Below are 16,212 nucleotides of genomic sequence, written 5' to 3'. Positions count from 1 at the left end.
TCCATGGCTTCCACCGTCCTCTCTCTCCTCCTTCTCTCTTTCTCTTTCATCTCCGCCACCACACTCCGGCCACCACCACTCACCGCCACCACCACCACCACCACACCCACCACCTACTTTGAAGTAACCAAACCAATCAAACTCCCACACACAAAACCATGTTCAACCCATATTCTAACACATGATTTCGGATTCACCTATGGCAAACCGCCGGTTTCCGCCAACTACACCCCACCATCAAACTGCCCATCACTAAATAATATTGAAAAGATTGTATTTGAATGGACTGCCACCAGTAAAGGCCGCCAATTCGACCGCATTTTCGGGGTCTGGCTCGGGGGTGTCGAGCTCCTCAGAAGCTGCACGGCCGAGCCGAGACCCACTGGGATCGAATGGACGGTTAAGAAAGATGTTACTAGGTATCACTCCTTACTAATGACTAATCAAACACTTAATGTTTATATGGGTAATATTGTTGATAAGACTTACACGGGTGTGTACCATGTGAATGTTAGTATCCATTTTTACCCTGCTAAAACTAATCATATTTCGAAAATTTCGAATCGGGCCGATTTGATCATACCCATTTCGAGAAACTTACCGATAAACGACGGGTTATGGTTCAAAATCGAGAATTCGACGTATGTGATGTCGAAACAGTTTATAATCCCACAAAATGCGTATAAAGCGGTTCTTGAAGTATACGTTTCGTTTCATGAAAACGATGAGTTTTGGCCGACTAACGTTCCAAACGAGTACATTTCGAGTAATAATCTGACTGGGTTCGCGGGTAATGGTCCGTTTCGTGAGGTTGTGGTAAGTTTAGATGGTGGTGTTGTTGGTGCAGTTTGGCCTTTTACCGTAGTTTACACGGGTGGGGTTAACCCGTTATTGTGGAGGCCCGTTACTGGTATCGGGTCGTTTAACCTTCCTACGTATGATATCGAGATAACCCCGTTTTTAGGAATGGTTCTAGACGAGAAATCCCATGATTTTGCGTTTAGTGTCACGAACGCGTTAAATGTTTGGTACATTGATGCAAATTTGCATGTTTGGTTAGATAAAAAGAGTGACAAGACACACGGGAAGTTATTATCACAAAATATATCGCCTGTTCATGTTTCTTTGGTTTATAATTACACGGGTTTGAACGGGACATTTGTTACTAATGTCACACGGTCAATAAAGTCAGCCGGGTGGGTACAATCTTCGTTTGGTAAGATAGTAACCAAATCAACTCAAGAGTTTGATTATAGTAATATTATGGCGATGGCAAAGAACGGTGACTTACAAATAGTTGATCAGATGATAGGGTTTAATGACAGTGTGTCTGCCAAGAAGGCGTCTTCTGTTCATTTGAAACAATCTTTAAAATCGTTTTCGTTTTATATATATTCGGATACAGAGGATAAAGGGAATGGAAGTTTTACTCAGGTAGCGAATATTACTTTGGGATTTAGTGAGAACAAGACGGCTAATTCGGGTTCTAAGTCTTTGTCATGTGTTCTTGAAAATGTGCAAACGGGTCAGGGGTCGATGTTTGTGAAGGATAATTTGGTGGTAAGTGGATTGGGGAGTACACAACAGATGTATAATTATGGTGATAACAAGTTCTGCTATTTTAGGGACATAAGCAGTTCGAATTACACGATTATTTATGATAAAGAAGGTCATACGTGCGGTAAAAATAGCAAATCAAGATTCATTGATGTTTGGTGTTTTATGGAAGGGATTTCTGTTGATTTGGATTTTGTTTTTTGCTGATACGATTGTGTCATTGCCTTTGTTGGTTTAAATTGTTTTCGAGTTATCATCATCATCATCATCATCGTACTCAGTATATCCCACCAATAGCAAAGCTATGGTAGGGTCTGAGGAGGGTAAGATGTAGACAACCTTACCTCTACCCCATAGGGATAGAGAGGCTGCTTCCGGTGAGACCCCCGGCTCGATAGTAGTTTTGCATCAAGCCTTGGACATAAGGCACATAACACTCAATCATCGGGACACCGGCTGATCAGTGCATGTACCCTTGTCTTTCGGTTATCAACGCCACCACATGATGCCTGAATAACCTTCCACCACTTTTAACGTTATTTTCACGAGATTAGAGAAATAACGTCAAAATTAGTGCAATTTCACTTTTGCCCACCCAAGGGTTCACACATATATACATTATATGCGCGCACCGCAAGCAGGGCGTTTGTTTTCGAGTTATCTTTATGAATATTTTGTGGAAAATCTGAGTATTGAAATATTGTTGCAGATTATTGTATACATTCTTATCAGGATTAGAGAAGGCAAAATGGGCGCATAGGGTAATGGTCAACACATGATTGGGTCAAAATGAATAATTTTGGGTTGGGTGACCCGAAACAATTATTTCCAAGACAAAAGTTTTGTGTCAATGTGATTTCAAAGATGTATGATTTCACTAATAAGCTAATGTTTTTTGATAATTTCAGAGGTTTTTGTAAGAAAAAATACACTTATGGTTGAAACTGTTTTGACCCTTTTATTTTTGGATCTTGCCCGTTTGAGATAAAACATAATCTGTAGCGACCCATTCCTAAGTACATGGGTCACAATACACTTTCAATTATGAAAAGTATGTCACCAGTATGTCCTATTCCTGTTTAGGACAATTGTATAATCTTTAACTATGTTTTGCAGGTTACCACTTTAAAATCTTTCAAGCAAGATTTTTATAGGTTGCGGGTTTGTTTATGTCGTTATATGAGTTATGTTATGTTTCCTGGTACAACTCAAAAAATATCAATTTGGATATATTTCAACTTCTTTTTGCTCCGTACAACAATTTGTACAGGTTGCGGGCTTGTTTATGCCGTTATATGAGTTATGATCATTGTGACTTCAGTAGTAATTTTATTTTCTTTAAATGATTGGGTGACAGTGTATATGATTCGGAATTTGGAACACTTTCAAATTGCACATCCAAACACCTCACATGATGGAATTTGGTTATGTGGTTTCCCTTTTATACAATAGTGAAACTTTCAGTTTGTAGGAACATAGAAGGAAAGATCTATCAATTCTTATATTTCATATGACACCATGGGTTGTCTCATGACAGAAAGTCGGTTTCTGAGTTGCTTTTCTTCTTGATGTGAACACTTTCTGAGTTATAACATGACGCAGAGTGCCAGAGCGGAAGCAAGAAAATTAATAAAACAGATAAATAATTCTCAAATAATAAAAGCTGATCAAGTTATAAAGGTTACGCCCTGCTTGCGGTGCGCGCATATAATGTATATATGTATGAACCCTCGGGTGGACAAAAGTAAAATTGCACTAATTTTGACGTTATTTTACTAATCTCGTGAAATAACGTTAAAAGTGGCGGAAGGTTAATCAGGCATCATGTGGTGGCGTTGATAGCCGAAAGACAAGGGCACATGCACCGATCAGCCGGTGTCCCGATGATTGAGTGCTATGTGCCTTATGTCCAAGGCTTGATGCAAAACTACTATCGAGCCGGGGGTCTCACCGGAAGCAGCCTCTCTATCCCTATGGGATAGAGGTAAGGCTGTCTACATCTTACCCTCCTCAGACCCTACCATAGCATTGCTATTGGTGGGATATACTGAGTACGATGATGATGATGATCAAGTTATAAAGGTGAATACTAAATTTGTCTAATTTGCCAAATATTCAAAATTACAAATCAGCCATTGAAAACTAATTAAAATAAAAATAAGAACATAAATTAGGCTAACTAGTGAAAAACGCAGAGGCTAGAGATGGAAATGTCAAAATTGGGGCAAATCGGAGCCCCAATTTCTGGAACATGGGTATGACGCCTAAGGCAGTTTGCCTTCGGTAATGGGCCCCATAATTCCACTTGTAGTCCAAGTTATATATTTTTCTTAAGTTTGAAACTTTTCTGTGATGTTTTCCGACCTTGTCTGGCTGGTATAGATAAGCTAGTCTGTTAACTCTTGAATCAACTTCCCTACCATATCAGGAAAGTTGACATACGGAAAAGTTTGATTTGACATTTAGTAGGCGAAGCCAAAAAAAGTTTACTTTGGTGCTTTATTTCAATAAATGATTATGGTCTTGCCAGTAAGACGTTGCATCCACTCTAGGAAATTCATTTCTACTTAAAATCTCAATTTAGATTAAATATTGAGGTGAAGCTAATTTTTAGAGTTTTTATTCAAGGTAGAATAAGGTTTTATTGGTTTTGAACTAAAAGAGCTTTGTCAAACCATATAAGTTTAAAGTCAAACTTAACATTATATGATCATGTGAGGTTTACCTCCGACAATCTTGACCCAAGTGTGTGATGTTGGGCTGATTTAGACATTAGCAATTGATATATTCTTTGAATGGGCAGATTTAATTTTTATTTTTTCTTTTAAAAAAGCTCACTGGCCAGAACAGGCCCTCACACATGCCCAAACTGGCCATTTTTTTAAACGGCTCCGTTTTTTTGTAGAAACATGTTCTGGCCCGAACCAAATAATCAATTTTTAAAACAACACGCTATTTGTCAGGTATAATGTACACATCACTAAAATGATGGAGTCAAAAGTCATACTTGACATCTTTTCATGTAACATTTGGAACAGTATTCTCTTTTGGGATTTTACCTTTTTCTGCTTAAATGTCATGGGAGTCGCATAATTGGATGCATGCTCAAACTAATTATTATAACTAAAAAGAATCAGAATCGGATAATCACTTGATTAAGTTACTGATATACTTACATAATTTTTGAGTTATAACACAAAATATTTCGCCCCTTCATGTTTGGTACATTGATGCATGCCAATGCTAGCAAAAACACCAACCCCATGACATTAAACCTAAAAAGGAAAGGTATCAACTGTTACATATGAAGCCACATGTGTGTTAAGGAATCTTTTACCTCATTCAATGAATGCAATGTTCACGATATGGCCCGCGTTTAAGACTTGCATGTGACAATGAGCTACGTACGTGTATATTTTTCGCACGAATTGAACAAAAACGTCGATCTTTTTTAAGATTTTATGGTGTTTAATTTGATTTGGAGCAACAAAACATGAAGTGCTTTAGGGTTGATTGATATGTTGTGATGAATGAGGAAATTGTACCAGACATGATTTTGAGGTGGGGGGGTATTTGTCCTTGTAAAATTATTATGACAACCCTTTTCATCTTGTCACAGTCTTGGTAGGGACTTCATGGATTTGATGCAAGAAAAGAAGAGGTAAATGTGCATTTAAGCTCTTTTGACCATTTGTTGGCTGCTTATATTCGTCCTTTCTCGGGCTCATTAAAATTTATAAATATAAATTATTTAATTTGGAATTTTTTGTTAAAAAATATATTTATAGAGTATATTTGTCATTTAATTATTTCATCCCCATTTAATTTTCTCACCTTTTTACTCTTTTTTAACACAACGAGCCACCCGAGAAGCAAGCTATTATAGTGAGCGGCTGGAGTAGTATGGAGAGGAGGAGCAAGGCAGTAGATAAGTTCATCAGTTTTGTTGGGCTAATCACACTTATGGCAAGTAACGTCTTGGGAGGATGTAATGAGAGTAAACCCTTCATTTATTTCATTAGATAGAAAGATTGTTCATGCTAAAACAATGGTGATTTTTATTAAATAGTTATTAAAAAAACCCGACATTTTATTTAATTTAGTTTAAGTGTTAAATGCCCTATTTTTACACTTGTTAATATTTATAATAGTTGTAAGCAATTATGAGAGTTGACAAAGGTTGTACGTAATATGTTTCGATAGTCTACAAATTTCACGACCAAGGGACTCTATGTATGTTACCTATAGAAATTTGATTGACATGATAGGTTTTTTCTAGTTGAAGATTATGCTCTAAAGTCGAACTCACAAGACACGATATTGAACAAGACAAGTCGAATCTTGTAATAGTTATCATAACTGAAAACAACAACCGTACTTAGAATATCCCACCTATAACAAAGTTGTAATTGATAGGGTTTAAGGAGAGTGGGATGTAGGTTACTTTTAGAGAGACCCCCGGTTCCACACCGAACGCATTAACCAAAAATAAATCACCCAATACATTAACGATTTAACCAGGGCCGGCCCATGGGGAGGGCATGGAGGGCTCAAGACTCAGGCCCACACCCATATGAGGCCCATAGATATTTGTATGTATGTGTATTTCTGCCGTATATATAAGTAACTTCAATCATTAACAAAACTGGGTATCTGGTCTAATGGCTAGATGTGAGTTTCTTAAGTTTAGAAAATTCTTATTTGCCTTGAGTTTGAAACCCAAACATTTGTAAGCTTTTATTTTTATTAAGAGTAGTTTTTTTATTAGTTACTCTTTATCTATGTGTGTGTTGTTCAATCATGTTATTCCTATGTTTTCTTTAAAGTATGATTTTTTTTAAAAAAAATACGATAATTTTGTTGGGTTTTCACAAGATTATCAAAGTTCATATAACCCATTATATAGAAAAACGCAGCGGAAATCATTAGTTTTAAATCTTGTTTACCAATACATATAAAACCCGTTTTATATAAAACCCAACGCCCGGATCCATATACAAATATTCATGCTATCAAAAACAACCATAGGGTGTTTAGCATTCTACCTTCAAGTCCGAAAGAAGAGGATGAATGAGATTGAACGGCTAGAATCCAAAGAAGGAGTCCTCAAGCTTGTATACCCGACAAGCTCCAACAAACACCTAGGTTGCTAGGATCCAACACTTGCAAGAACACCCTTGTTCTTGTTCTTCTTCTTCTCGGTTCCGAAAATGGAGAGAAAAGAGAGAGAGCAATGTGTGTGTGAGAGAGTGTGGTTGTTTTTCTCCAAGAAAAGTGATCTCCCAATCAACAACCATGCATGCTTTGAAAGAATAAAAGGAGGAGAGAGAAGAGGGAGGAAATTTCTCACCCAAATTTCAAATCTACTTTTAATTACTTACAATTATTTACTTATGATATTTATGTTATAAAACATATCATAAGTAACATGCAATATGTTATTTAACCAATTTAAATAACATCTCTCAAAATATAAATTATTCATATAAACAGGGACGTCTGCGCAGAGACCAACTGGATCCGCAGGACCAACCATGCTCAGAGACGTAACGTCCTTACGCGCAGTACGCAAGCTGGTCCCGCAGGAAATGCCTCCCAATGGTGAAGAACTCCGCCTGTCCCCGCAGCCTCGGATACAAGCCATTAGGGAAGGCCACCCGCGCAGCATGGCTACACGCACAAGGCACTTAACTCTCCCCAGTGTCACCTGAAGGAATGAGCAAAGGCGGGAGGGGGAAAACTCCCGCCTAAATGAGCCAGTCCGTATGATGGAGGATCTTTTGTGTGATACCTGACGAGGTACAGACAAAAGATCTGACCAAGAATGCGACAGCTCACTGACAGCAGCATGGCAGACAGCACGCCACAGCACTGTGACCAATAGCCGCCGCCTACCCACCAACTCCCGCCATACCACGTGCCTAGCCTGTAGTTGGCAGAAGAGGAAGAGTGCACGACATGCCTGCTCTGTGTCAGCCGCTACCTATCCACCACTCACAGGCAGGGCACGTGCATAGGTTACAGTTGGTAGCGTGTTGGGCCGGCTAAACCCCTTGGAAACCTACCTTCGGCTATAAATACCCCAATGGTATGATCATCTTACAACATCTTATCTTATCATATATACCTGATATCTGCTCTAGCAATCTCTTAATATACTTTTATATTTAAAGAGCAATCTAGTCTGATTCTCACGCCGGAGGGTGGTCACAAGGAGGAACCCCCCATTCTCAGTGACGAGCTCACGGTGTCTGTTTTGCAGGTTATCAGAAGAACCATCTTCCAAGGGTCTAACCCCTCGTGGGAAACATCTATCTAACCCCCAGGTTACGAGTAATCTGCCCGGGGTCCGGTTAGTGTTTCTTCATTGGCGCCATCCGTGCATAAAGCTAGAACTTCATTTTTCTCCAGTTTTTTCAAACTTCTAGAAAGATGGTTAAAGAAACTCCGGTAACCACAACCCCAGCTACTGGAGGGAATACCGGCAACACAGTTTTTACAAACACTACCACGATTACCCAAGCCGGGGCAAGTGAAGTAAATTTTACGAACACTACCCCAGTTACCCAAGCTGGGGCAAGTGCAGTAAATAATCGCCCACTGGGATTCACCAATACCCAGTTTAAAAAACGAACAAGACTCCCCCGCCAAACTCTCGATGAAGTTAAGGCATGGGCGGAGGCACGACAAAAGGAATTCCAAGCTGAGTTGGACGAACGCTTGCGTTCCGTCCAACAGGCCGACGAATTCGAAGAATACTTGGACAATGACTCGGAGGAATCCGACTCCGACGCGAACCCTCGCCATAGGGCAAAAGGGAAGCGTAAGGAAACGGACTCCCAACCGAGAAGGCATTTTGGACAAGCCTTCAAACCAAAAAGCACAGGTGGAAGTTCACGAGACTTCTCCAAAACGTACAGACCGAACGTTGCAAATGCGGGAACGTCCAAATTTGCAAGGGACATTGCGGAAGCAATTGCCCCAAAAAGTGCCAAACAAATGCCCAACATAGGCACTTATGATGGTATGTCCGACCCAGACGACCATTTGAACAGGTTCATAGCAGGGGCAACCGTCAGCAACTGGACGGAACCCACGTGGTGTTACATGTTTCAAATGACGCTGGTGGGGGCTGCTAGGGTTTGGTTTGATCGTTTACCGGTTAACCACATTTACGACTGGGCAGACTTCCAGCAGAAGTTTAGCCAACACTTCAGCCAGCAGCGAAAGTATACCGAGGAGCAATGGACAATCCTCAAATGCATACGGGAAGAAGATGAATCTCTGCCAAACTTCATCACTCGCTTCAACTCAAAGAAGCTAAGTTTGGGCAATATCAGCGAGGATCTTGTTCGCGCAGCCTTCATCCAGGGCGCGCAGGACCCAGAGCTTATCCGCACCCTAACGGGTAAAGATGGAATGCCATCCACATGGGATGGCATCATGACAGCAGCTAAACGCTATGCGGAAACGGAGAAGCAACTGGGTAGAGACCTTCCGCAGAGCACAAACCTTTACACCCAGAGGACGAGAGAGGACAACGTCCTCACCGCCCGATTGAACAAAAAACGGAAGCAAGGCATTTGGCAGTCAAGGGTAAACTTTGACACCTCATCCGGCTTACAGCACCGATTGGGTGAAAGGGATAATGTAAAGCTGCACCGGAACTCCAGATGGACGCCACTTACCAAAAGCGTCACTGACATATTTGCTACTGAAGAGCTCCCATGGCCAAAGCCTCCAATAATCCGACATCGTCACGACGCTGATCGGAGCAAGTACTGTGACTATCACAGAACAAAAGGCCACAACACTGAAGAATGCATAGACGTAAAAGACATGGTCGAAACATTCGTCAGAGATGGGACGCTCGCACACCTCGTGGCGAAATAAAAGCTAAGCAGGCAGGCAGGTGCGTGTGGAACCATGGCTGGGGTAAACATGAATAAAAAATCAGCTTCAATATGGAGACTACATGCTGTGTAAAGAACGAGATCCCGAAACAGGTGCGTGTCGGCTCGATGGCACTCCTGTCCCAACATGGAAGGGAGTTCAATTACACAGTTTGCATGTAATCAATTCCAATTTGTACAGAAAAGGCCAAGAGCCACTTCTAATGGAAATGATTCTCTTTCAAATATCGAAGCTGATGATTTTACATTTAATACTTTTCTGGACACTAATATGCCGGTTTTCACCGCATAATTACGTGAAGTCATTGCATGGGAAGGCGGTCCTACCCGCACGAACCCAATAACGTGACAAACCTTCACGCAGGTCAGTTGAAGGAGAAGAGTTCAATTATTCCAGTAAATGAAAGTGCCGGTCTATCCGCACGAATCATGAAAGGAAGATGAACACTAACCTATCAACAACCGCGCGTCGAACGGTTAAAACAATCCAACACTGGTGACGGCATTCACATTACGTGAAGTCGTTGCGTGGGAAGGCGGTCTTACCCGCACGAACCCAATAACGTGGCAAACCTTCACGCAGGTCAGTTGAAGGAGAAGAGTTCAATTATTCCATTAAATGAAAGTGCCGGTCTATCCGCACGAATCATGAAAGGAAGATGAACACTAACCTATCGACAACCGCGCGTCGAACGGTTCAAAACAAAATTCTTAAAAAGGTAAGAAAAACCTACACGCAGGTCAGGTATGGGTAAAGTTTTGCCATCCTACCAAGTGCAAGTGACGGTTCTACCCGCGCTATCACGAAAGAGGAAGCAAAACTTCACACCTATTATCAACCACGTTCAAAGGTTAACTTATCCTCAAAAAGTAAGAAAAACCTACACGCAGGTTAGATAAAAGTTAAAGTTTAGCCATCCTACCAAGTGCAAGTGACGGTTCTACCCGCACAATCACGAAGGAGGAAGCGAAACTTTAACCCACTATCAACCACGTTCAAAGGTTCTTATTCTAAACACTTGGAAAATTGCTATTTTAAACTAAGTATGCAAGTCATAAGTTTATAAAGCAAAGAATCCAATGAAAGGAATAACAATCGTATATTTCAATGATATATTACAACAGTGGCCGGGTAACTACCCGCCTAAAAGAAATCTATACAAAGCTAAGTCTATCCTAGCAGTGGGAAGGGATCTTCAGGATCAGGCTTCAGGGCCACCTCCGCTTGGACCAGCACCGTCAGAGAGCGGCTGCCCAAGGAAAGCCTTAAGGATGTTTAGCCCATCATCAGCAGCAGCAGCTTCATTCACCTTCTCCACCACTGGATGCGGGAAGGCAGCGTACTGGTTCACAGCTTGGTCATAAGCAGCTTCAGTATTAACATTGAATAAAGGGAAGTTGGAGGGCGGAAAGCCTCTCTCAGCAAACCCAAGACCAAGCAGGAAGCCAGTCTTCTCCCCATCCTCATGAGAAGCGTTGAGGGCTGCGCTCATCGCATCGTCATAAGAGGTCTCTGAAAGGACCCGACGCACAACCTACAAAAGAATACAAGTTAGAACATTTTCTAATTACGAGCGGAAAGCGTAAAGAAAAAGATAAAGATACCTGAGGCAACGCTTCTCGAAGCAGCCATTGGAGGGTAGCTTGACTTTCTTTGTAAGCACGTTCGGCTCCGCTTTTATCAAGGTTGGCAAGTTGAACTTCCTTGGCGGCAGCCTCTTCGACGCTTTTGAGTTTCCTTTCAGTGCGGTCAAGCACCCCCCTCTGGTCAAGGATCTCCTGCAGCTTCTTGGCATCTTCCATTGCCAAGGCGTCATGAGCATGCTGAAGAGCCTTTAATTTGCATTTAAGCTGCTCATTCTCTTCGCGAAGCGGCTCAGCAACAGCTTCAGCCTTGGCAGCCCTCTCAGTTGAGTTTCGCGCAGTCTCCTTAGCCAGCCGAAGCTGTTCATTCACAGCTTGGGCAGCCTTGGAGCGGGCCTCGAGTCGCGCCTGGACTTCAACCTCGAGGGCCTTGAATGCTCTCTCCTTCTCGGCGGCGGCAGCGGCCAACTGCCGGTTCTCCTCCCGCAGAGCCCGCGTCTCAGATATTTCTTTGGCGCGAGCTGCTTTTAACTTGTCGTTTTCACGACAAAGCAGCTCGACGCGGGGCTGCATCCGGGCTTGGAGAACCCGAAGCTCATTGGTTAGCCTACCCTCCTGGTAGCTAGCCATGGCTTCCCCCAACGCACCATGAGGAGCAGCGTGGCGAGCCCAATCCACGCACTCCACAGGGGTGCGAAGGGTTGTTCCTCGGCGTATGTTCCATCTTGGAACATACACTTCATTGGAATCCGACACTGCAAAAGAAACAAAGGCAGTTAGGAAAAGATGACAAAAATATACAAAGGAAAAAGAACCCTACGTACCTGTAGGGTCAATAACAGGCCGATAGCCGCCAAACCCATCACCTGAACCTAAAGGAAATCCATCCAACAGGTCAGGCAGATGGGAAGGTGGCATAGATCGGCGGGAAGCCCGGCGCGTACCTGATGGTCCGGCCGTCGGTGCCGGTGGCGCAGGTATAGTGGCAGCCGCTGTGGTAGCCATTGTTGGCGTCGCCTCCTCAGCAACAGTAACCGCCAGCTCCGTGAAAGATGCTGTAAAAATTGCACTCACGGCCGGCGGAGACACCTCAGCTGGAACAGCCTCAGGAAGGCTGGAACCAACGGAAGCAGGCGCAGACGCCTGGGTCGACGCCTCGGGAAGGCTGACCGAGCCTTCCCTCATTGGCGGGGGAATACTTGCTCCAATTACACCCGGGAATGCGTCAACATCCACACCTGCACAAGCAAAAGTGTTAGAAAAATTTATTTGAAACAACAAATCTAGACAAGAATTATAGGGGTACTTACGGGGTTTCTTGAGCTTGAACGTACGGACGAGCGGGGGCGAACCCGATGGAGCCGGCCTCTTGACACCGGTAACCGTCGTCGTCGCTGCCTCCCCGGAGGTAACAGCTACAGCCTCCGGAGCGGTGGTCTCCTCACCACCGGGCTTCCCCGCCACCTCTGCACTATCTGACTCCGAGTCAGATAGGACTACCGGGTCGGCCGTAGAGGCCACCTTCTCTTTGCCTTTCCCGACGGCAGCCTTTTTCTTCCGCACCAGTGGAGGACCTTCTGCGGATTCCTCAGAAGAAGAAATGTCAACTCCAGCAGCAGGCACAGCATTGAGAGGTTCAGGGTAGAAGATAGGCTTACCTGGCCGTCGGTGGCTCAGGATCTCTTGGCCTGGCGGGTAAACCTCCACGAACCGACCCGCGGTCTGCTCTAAGATGGGCAACTCGTTCTCGTCCAGAGCACGAGTACCCATCCGCGCGGGACCATCTTCCTCCCGCGGGTTCAGGAGCGACTGAAGATCGTTCCCCTCTGAAATCAACAAGAAAGTTAGAAAAAATCGAAGTCAGCAAAATGAAACAAGACGTACCATAAGGGATAGAGTTCGAACCATATTCAAGGACGATCGGAACCTTATCCGCATTCGCCGCCTTCCACACCCGGCTCATCCCCAGCATCACCATCGCCGACTCCGGAAAACGGAAAACCGGGGACTGGACCCGAGATATCTTCGAGAACCATTCCGCCTCCTCGTAGTTGAGGGCGGGAAGGTTCGGAAGCGCCTGGCCATTCTTGAACTTCATGGCGATGGGGATGGCGCGAGCGGATATGAAGAAGAACTCTCTTCTCCATGAGCGAAGACTCCGCTCGGTGGTACAAATCTTTAAACCCTTGATACGGGTTGTAAGAGTGTACCACCCCTGGATGCACCTCCAAGTGTAGAAGGTCATCAGACGGTCAACGAGGGGCTCAAGGCCCAGTATCCGGCACACCCACTCAAAGTGCCGGACCTTGGCAATGGCCATGGGGTGCACCTCTGTCAGGTGCACACCGTGCCTCTCCAGGACACGGTACACAAACTTTGTCAACGGAAACCTAAGGTTTCCGTAGACAAAGAATGCAGCATAAACCCCGATCTTGCCACTAGGGGCATCGTACACAGTATGGTGGGGTTCAGGAAACTCAGGCTCGAGAGACTCGAGCATGAACTTCCTGACGATATACTGGTACAGATCGACAGGAAGAGAGCACTGGCATTCGCCAGCAGTCTTCTGGTCATCAGCATCATGAGAAGACATGGTGGAAGAAAGATGAAGAGATTTCAGGGTAATGCTTTACTGAACAGAAAAATTCGCCGGAAATTACCTGAGAAGAAGATATGAAAGTGAAAAGTGTGAATTGCAAATAACCCTCTCCCCCTTTATATAGTAATCGCAATTAATGCGATGAATTTAATACGGAAGAGAGAGAAATCAAAGGTGCAATGAAACTAGGACGCGTGGCAAAAGCAAGCTGGCAACATCTGTCACAAGGACGTATGCCAAAGATTTCGCGGCTACGCGCCCGAAATCCCGTGCCCACGCGCCTGAAAAAGCAACTGGAATGACCATGTTCTGTCACGTCACCATAACTCCCTGCACGTCCTGACACAGTCAGAAGAAACCGTCGCACGACGTTTCAGAGGTTTGGACTTATCTTTTCACCAACTCTTCGAATTTCAAAATTCAAAATTCGAAAATATTAAAAAGTAAGCGGGAAAATACCCCTTACCCCTTGGCAAGCAAGTAACCGTAAGACGGATGCGGGTACAGTGTAAAGGCAAAACCCTTCACATACCTAGCACCCGCAGGGAATTGAAGCCAAATAAACCTTGGCAAACAAATAACCGTAAGACGGCTGTGGGTACAGTGTTAAGGCAGAACCCTTCACATACCTAACACCCGCAGGGAATTGAAGCCAAGAAAACCTTGGTGAACAAGTAACCGTAAGACGGATGCGGGTACAGTGTTAAGGCAAAACCCTTCACATACCTAGCACCCGCAGGGAATTGAAGCCAAGTACCTCGGCAACCAAGTAACTATAAGACGGGTGCGGGTACAGTGTAAAGGCAAAACCCTTCACATACCTAGCACCCGCAGGGAATTGACGCCAGGAATACCTTGGAAGTAAAGTAACCGTAAGACGAGCACAGGTACAGTGTTAAGGCAAAACCCTTCACATACCTAGCGCTCCGCTGGGAATTGAAACCAAGAAGGATCTTCTGGGCAATGCTTGCGGAAACGGAAATAACATCCCCGCATAGCGGGAACGTCGAGAACTACGTTGTTTGAAGCTCCAAGATGGAATTGGTGGTCTTAACATAATTGATCACTATGTTCAAAACTACCAAAACCTCATGGAAAATACATACAACTGGGACTCAATGCTCCTGACTTGCGAGGAGGTTACAGACCTACCCGCATCATACCCAAAGACCAAGCAGGAAACTCGGGCATTTCTGCAAGTGACAAGGACTTCCGCGGAAAGAATCCCCATGGAAAACCTTACAAAACCCTTTTCAAAACCCTTTGCTCAAGTCCAAAAGTTCACCTCATTTTATTAAACACTCATGAGAAGAACATTGGACTGGGGGGACTTGAAGAGGTAGGTCCCAGCAGAGCCCAGTTGGACCCGCAAGACTCACCTTAAACAGGGACGTCTGCGCAGAGACCAACTGGATCCGCAGGACCAACCATGCTCAGAGACGTAACGTCCTTACGCGCAGTACGCAAGCTGGTCCCGCAGGAAATGCCTCCCAATGGTGAAGAACTCCGCCTGTCCCCGCAGCCTCGGATACAAGCCATTAGGGAAGGCCACCCGCGCAGCATGGCTACACGCACAAGGCACTTAACTCTCCCCAGTGTCACCTGAAGGAATGAGCAAAGGCGGGAGGGGGAAAACTCCCGCCTAAATGAGCCAGTCCGTATGATGGAGGATCTTTTGTGTGATACCTGACGAGGTACAGACAAAAGATCTGACCAAGAATGCGACAGCTCACTGACAGCAGCATGGCAGACAGCACGCCACAGCACTGTGACCAATAGCCGCCGCCTACCCACCAACTCCCGCCATACCACGTGCCTAGCCTGTAGTTGGCAGAAGAGGAAGAGTGCACGACACGCCTGCTCTGTGTCAGCCGCTACCTATCCACCACTCACAGGCAGGGCACGTGCATAGGTTACAGTTGGTAGCGTGTTGGGCCGGCTAAACCCCTTGGAAACCTACCTTCGGCTATAAATACCCCAATGGTATGATCATCTTACAACATCTTATCTTATCATATATACCTGATATCTGCTCTAGCAATCTCTTAATATACTTTTATATTTAAAGAGCAATCTAGTCTGATTCTCACGCCGGAGGGTGGTCACAAGGAGGAACCCCCCCTTCTCAGTGACGAGCTCACGGTGTCTGTTTTGCAGGTTATCAGAAGAACCATCTTCCAAGGGTCTAACCCCTCGTGGGAAACATCTATCTAACCCCCAGGTTACGAGTAATCTGCCCGGGGTCCGGTTAGTGTTTCTTCAATCTCTCAAAATATAAATTATTCATATAATTTATTTAACACACAAATGCAAATATTTAGAAAACCATTTTCCAAATATTATAAGTGTTGATATTTATTAACTAGATCATATCTAATAATAAATATCGTGGCGTTTGTCTAGCTTGTTATTGGGTATGACCCGACTTGGATCAATACGTACTAGCCACATCAACTCTAATATGTGTCTTAGGCAGATCGATTCCAACAATCTCCCACTTGCACAAGATACATATAAGATTGATGCAAATAGCAAATACCGCCTAAAAACGGTTTACTA

General features: G+C 44.1%; 1 pseudogene; it reads left to right on the top strand.

The window, feature by feature from the left end:
• Positions 1-3: 3 nt before the first annotated feature.
• On the top strand, positions 4-1,764 carry LOC143583582 (peptide-N4-(N-acetyl-beta-glucosaminyl)asparagine amidase A pseudogene; annotated as a pseudogene).
• The last annotated feature ends 14,448 nt before the right edge of the window (positions 1,765-16,212 follow it).

This window comes from Bidens hawaiensis, unplaced genomic scaffold, assembly GCF_021521415.1.
Source record: "Bidens hawaiensis isolate Kalapana, Puna unplaced genomic scaffold, B.hawaiensis_p1.1 tig00032459_1, whole genome shotgun sequence".
In the NCBI taxonomy this organism is placed as follows: domain Eukaryota; kingdom Viridiplantae; phylum Streptophyta; class Magnoliopsida; order Asterales; family Asteraceae; genus Bidens; species Bidens hawaiensis.
Note: the sequence above shows the minus strand (reverse complement) of the source record. Positions and strands in the feature narration are given on the sequence as shown.